The following is a 6000-nucleotide window of genomic DNA, read 5'->3' as shown; positions in this document are numbered from 1 at the left end:
TTTTTTATCATGAATATATCTGTTATAGTGACCTGTGACCTGGAATGTTATTACTGTAATTGTTTTGGGGAACTATGCACTGTGCTTAAACTGAAGTAAACTTAATAAATAAATGTGTGGTCAGAATACCTATGAGCCAGCTGTTTTTCCCCTCTTCTTGGACTTCTCTATTCTCTGAGACATAACAAGAATAGGATTAGGCCAATTACTAATCCCATTATAGCTTCTAAGTATTCAACTAAAAGAAAGTGTCTCATTCTAAATTAAAAGTTGAAAATCGATAAGCTTATTAGAAGGCAGGTCAAAAGCTGAGATAAGTTGAAAAGGTAGCTTCTTGTATCAAATAATCAAACGTGAATGCAAAGAAAAAGTCTTTAAAGGAAATTAAAAGAATATCACCTCAGTGAATGTAATAATTACAAGCAAAACAGATGTGTTGCTGCTATGAAGTGTTTTAGTGACCTCAGTAGGTCAAAGAAGCCACCACATTCCCTTATCCCAAAGCTTCATCTAGAGGAAGCCCTAACACTCTTCAACTCTGTCAAAACTGAGAGAGTTAAAAAAGCTGCAGAAGAAAAGTATGAAGCTAGTAGAAGTTGATTCCTGGGTTTTAAGAAAAAAAACCATCTGTCACATACAATGCAAGCCAATGTGGAAACTGCAAGTTATCCAGAAGTTCTAGCTAAGGGAATTGATGAATACACTACATTGATGGATAACTACACAGATTTTCCCTGTAGGTTAAACAGACCTACTGGAAGAAGATGCCACCATGGCACTCATAGAAGTCAATGTGTAGCTTTAAAGCTTCAAAGGGCAAGGTGACTTCTTGTTAGAGTTTAATGTAGGTAGTGACTCTAAATTGAAGCTAAATGCACATTTATTGCTTCAAAGGTCCTACAGCCTTTAAAATTTATAAATTCTTGTTCTCTGTAAATAAAACAACAAATCCTGGATGATAGACTGCTTACAATATAGTTTTCCTAAATATTTTACATCTACTGCTGCCCATGAAGGAAAATTTTCCTTTTAGAATATTCCTGGTCATTGACAATGCACTTGGTCATTCAAAGAACTCTGATGACATTATACTCAGAAATGAATGTTGCTTTTATACTTTTAACACAAGATGCAGTCTTCAGCTGTTTTCACATTCAAGACTTATTATCTAAGAAATACATTTTGAACAGCTCTATCTGCCTCAAATAGTGATTACTCTGATAGGTCTGTGCAACGTGAATCAAAAGCTCTCTGAAAAGGATGCACCGTTCTAACAGGCATTAAAGCATTCATGATTCATGGGAGAAGTCAAACTGGGCATTAATAAGAGTTTGGAAGATGGAAATTCTAGTCATACATAACTTTGAGGTGTACATTAATACAGAAAGTATCTATAGGTGTGATGAAAATACACAGGGAACTAGAATTGAAGGTGACTCCCAAAGATTCAGCTAAATGCTGTAATTTCATGTAAAACTTAAAAAATGAGGAGTTACTTCTTGTAGATATACAAAGAAAACAGCTTCTCGAGATGGAATGTACTCTTGGGAAAGATACTGTGAACATTGTTGAAATGCCAACAAAGGATTTAGAATATTACATAAACTTAACTGATATAGCAGTGGCAAGGTTTGAGAGGAATGACATAAATTTTAAAAGATACTCTACTGTGGGTAAAATGTCATCAACCTCCATTGAATGGTACAGGAAAATCCCACAAAATGAACAGCCAATGAATAAAGCATATTTCACTGTTGTCTTATTTTAAGCAATTGCTTTCTTGCTGCTTTTTTCTTTTCTTTTTTGGTACCACAGATCAAACTCACGACCTTGTGCTTGTCAAGCAGGCACTTACACTGCTAAGCCAAACCCCTGGCCCTAGAAACTGTCAGTATTCAACAACCACCACTTTGATTAGTCAACGTTAAGGCAATTACCAACATTAAGGCAACCTGCCACCAGGAAAATTATGATGCATTGTCAGGTCTTATGGTTTATTAGTGTTTCAGCAATTTTTTAACTTAAGGTACTTATATTATTTTCTGGACATACTGCTATTTCTTATTTAATAGACCACAGAATAGTACAGACATACACAGTATTATGTACTGGGAAAACAAAAAAATTACTCTGTTTTGTAATATTCGCTTTCTTGCAGGGGTCTGGAACTGAACTCACAATAGGTATGAAGTATGCCTGTATAGTTTTAAGAAGAAGCCATTGAATTGTATGAACACTGAAGGGGTCACTAGTAAAGTATGCTTATGTACAAACAGTTGATTCTCATTTGTATGATGTCATTGGATCACTAGCAACTAACAGTGGATAAATTCAATGTTGTCAGTGTGAACAGGTATGCCACAGAGCTGAGGCACAAAAATGAGTCATTTTTTTTTCCTGGAATAAACTCTGGCGTTTCTGTTGGAAAGCTTCACCTTAAGAGAAAAATTTCAAAGGATACACAAGGTACTTGGCAAAAACAGGATTGAATATACCACAGAGGGAAAGGAATAATTTTTATTAAAATGAATGACATTGCATACAATTCAACCTTTGTAGCTGTAATTATATCCCACAAAATTTGCAACTGGATGTGTAGTTCAGTATCTTTCACAGAAAAACTATAACTACATCTTTACAGTATCCCAAAGTCAACAAAGATGAAATGTTGCTTGCAATTACCATTAGTTATCCTTGGGACCGACTGGACTCAACCAAACTAAAACTCAATTTTCTTCTCCAAAAGTGGGAACTGACATAAAACTATCAAAGACAATCTTTTAAAGCACACTATGCTTTTATTTACTTTTTTTTTTTTTTTTTTTTTTTGATACTGAGGATCGAACTCACCCTTACGAGGTAGGCTCTTACACTACTAAGCTAAATCCCCTGGCCACAATGTGCTTTTAAATGGTGAGTTTCAAATTACACTCGTGGAAGAAAAGTGATATTATGGCTTGTATCCCATAAAAAAGGGCTCTACTTGTGCATTGTTCCACCTCAGCACATTTTCCAACCTGCTTCACGATATCTTGGTTAAATCAATTGTTTGCCATCTAAAATGACACAGAATAGTTTATGTGATTAGTTTCTTTCAGGCTGTTTTAGATATTTTCTAAGGTCTATACTATGTACTAAGTATGTGGACTACTTGGACTGTTTCAACTACAATGGATGTTCTCTTAGGCAAGAGCGTACTTCAGGGCTTCTGTGATCACACACACCCAGATGTCACCCTACAGTTTAAACTTCCCGGAGGCTATTTTACAGGCTTTTAGCTCTGAAGCCTCTAAGAGTTATTGGAAAACTAACGAAGAGCGAACGCACCTCTATGAGAAAGAGGCAGAGAAGAAGAAGAAAAAAAAATTAAGATACTAGAAATCCGGCGTCAGTAACACGCAGTTTTTCTCTCATCGTATTTACTTACACTTCCCTTGAAAGTTTTAAACTTTTTGAGGGAAATAGCCTTCATTGGTACCTCGTTACTAGTTGGTGCTTGAGAGCAATAAAATGTTTTTGAAGAACTCTTTTTCTGCCTTATCATTAAAGCTGCAAACCTTTTAAAGCTTCTCCCGCTTCGGGGAGCACCCCACCTCTCAAGTGGGGAGTTCAGCCCAAGTCTGGTTAGTGGCTCCGCCTCCTTCGGTATTCCAGCCAATCCCATATTCCGTCATGGCGTGGGAGCACAAATATCGCGAGACTTTCAAAGCCTCCGTAGAGGGTTTTTAACTGAGTGGACAACGCAGGAGAAAGGGGCGGGGCTCTCGACGTGCGCGTTCACTTTGACCTCACGTTCCAGCGCGCACCCGGTATCTGGGCGCTTTGGTTTCTGGGCCCCCCGGGAAGCCAACAAAACCTAACCTCCAGAGTAGAGCGCTCGCGCCCACCCGAGGCGGGTGTTCGGTGGGTAGCGAATGCCTGCCCGACACCTGCAGGGATTGAGAGGGGCTCGGCCTGGTGCAGAGGGACTCGAGAGGTTTGGAGAACCAGCCTAGGTGGGCTCTTGGGTGCTCGAGGGTCAAGGGTCAGAGGTTGGGAGGGAAGGTGTCTCGAGCCTCCCCCTGCCACCCGGGGAGGATTTAAGTTGTCTGGAACCCCAAGGAGCTCTAGGGCTGAGTGAGAAGCAGCGCGAGTCTCTTCCACGGCGTCCCCTCCCGAACTTGCGGGCCTGTTGTCCGCCGTGGCTCCCGGGGAGCAGGTGGGGACCGTGGAGAGGAGACCGTGCTTCTCCCCGAGGGCCTGCAGTGCGTTGTCCAGGGGTCCACACTGCAGCGTCTGCGGAACTGTCACCTTGGCTTCTCCCAAGCTTGTTTGCCCCGTGCTGCCAGCCCCGCCGCGACTCTTTCGGAGCCTCTTGTGGGTCTTTTCGGAAGATAACTAGGTGGGCTGTGTCCTCTGGCATAGATTGTGCTCTGGAAGTTGGAACCCAGCAGCCGCCTAGCTTCATGAAGCGCGGGATTGTTTGGAGTTATTAAGCGAAGGTAGAGACTTCTAACTTCCCCTGACCGAAAGTTCTCAGCTTTGTGGTCTCTTTAATGACATTCGGGTTCAGAGCCACACTTGCGCGTTGTGCATTTGACTCTGGAGTGGTGCTAGGTTCATGAACGAAAGTGAATTGATCGAAAGTGTGAGTTGATCTGATAATTGATGGGCCCTCTCAGATGCACAGTATTATTAACTAATCGCCAGTTAGATTTGTGTGTTTTTCTAGATGGCTTGACATTAGCACGAAGTAGAAACCCCTAAGTATTTGACATTTCCTTACTTGAACTTAACTTGAGGCTTTCACATAATTTAATAACATAATTTAAAAGTTTTTACGGCTGTTTTCAGTTTTTCCAGTGGGTAATAGCAAGAGTGATAAAATGATCATCGTTCTTTGAATATTATCCGTAGTGTCTCATCTGTCACTGGAAAGACTATTGAGTTTGTGATCAGTAACCATGCTGCAGTCCAAGCAGTGGCGGTGAGCTGTATCGAGACATTTCTATGCTGGATTAACTGGAAGCCCAATTATGTAAGCAGATGAGAATGTAACTGTTAATTTCTGAAATATGTTGTTATATATTCTCTGACTAGCCTAGAAGAAATAAAGTTATGAACTTATTAAAGCAAATCTTTTATTAGGAGTTGTGGGAAACTGTCTGATGAAAGAGTCATATGAAGGCATTTTTCAAATTTATATAACTACAATCTAGCAACTTAATAAGTACCTGTCTCAAAATACAAAATGTAAAAAGAACTGGAAATATAGATCAGTGTGAAGGTAGAGGTTCAATCCCCAGTAAGGTAAGGGAGGAGGTAGAGAAGAAAAACTTGGTAATGCTAGGTGATTAAAAGCTTTTCAGTTCTCTAGATTGATTGGATTTGGTTTAGATCAGCTAACACTTTGGACGGCAATGTGTCAAATGTCCTTATTGTCTGTGATAATCTGAACCCTGATTTATCATTCCTTTGTTAGAATTCAGGACTTTATGTATCTTTTAATGAAAACATAGTAAGTCTGAATTTAAGTTTGACACTCTTCAGTTATATTCTCTGAATAACATGTTATGTTACTTTTTAACTACCCATGTTTGTCTTCTGTTAAAGATAAAATTCAGTCAGGTTGGTTCGGTTTTTTTGTTTCTTTATTTGCCACATTCTGGGCCAGAAATATGAATAGTTTCTTATTTGTAGTACTGGCAAACCTTTTAGAGGCTTCAATGATACAGACAGTCTCCTGTGCCGTGCAAACCGATCTTGTAGGTCTTGTAGGATGGGGATAAGAGACTTCTGCTTTAGCTCCTTAAAATCAGGGGATATATTCAGGTAGTTAAGAGATCACTATTTCACCTTATTTTGTATTGTATGTCATTTATATCCTGGCACTGACCTGCTTTGAGGGTACAATACTGAACAGGATGTGCTGTCAAAGTTGAGATCAGGAAGAAGAGTCCCTGTTTGGGCTTTCCATGAAGATCAAGGATGCAAGTGACAAAGATAGGCATTTACAGCAAA

At 39.7% G+C, this 6000-nt stretch overlaps 1 protein-coding gene across 9 annotated transcripts in view; it reads left to right on the top strand.

Moving 5' to 3' along the window:
- The first annotated feature begins 3765 nt into the window (after nucleotides 1-3765).
- Nucleotides 3766-6000, top strand: part of Shprh (SNF2 histone linker PHD RING helicase) — an 82365-nt gene continuing 80130 nt past the window's right edge. For 2 of the 9 annotated variants that reach the window (XM_063233455.1, XM_063233458.1), the window contains exons 1-2: nucleotides 3770-3903; nucleotides 4897-5017. The gene's annotated coding sequence lies outside the window, so the exon portion shown is untranslated. Of the gene's footprint in view, nucleotides 3996-4024; nucleotides 4482-4896; nucleotides 5018-6000 lie in introns of those variants that run through there. The other 7 variants (XM_063233451.1, XM_063233452.1, XM_063233454.1 and 4 more) reach the window with 6 other exon arrangements.

The sequence above is a fragment of the Cavia porcellus genome, unplaced genomic scaffold (assembly GCF_034190915.1).
Source record: "Cavia porcellus strain 051 isolate PalLab524CR breed Dunkin Hartley unplaced genomic scaffold, mCavPor4.1 scaffold_22, whole genome shotgun sequence".
Lineage (NCBI taxonomy): Eukaryota > Metazoa > Chordata > Mammalia > Rodentia > Caviidae > Cavia > Cavia porcellus.
Note: the sequence above shows the minus strand (reverse complement) of the source record. Positions and strands in the feature narration are given on the sequence as shown.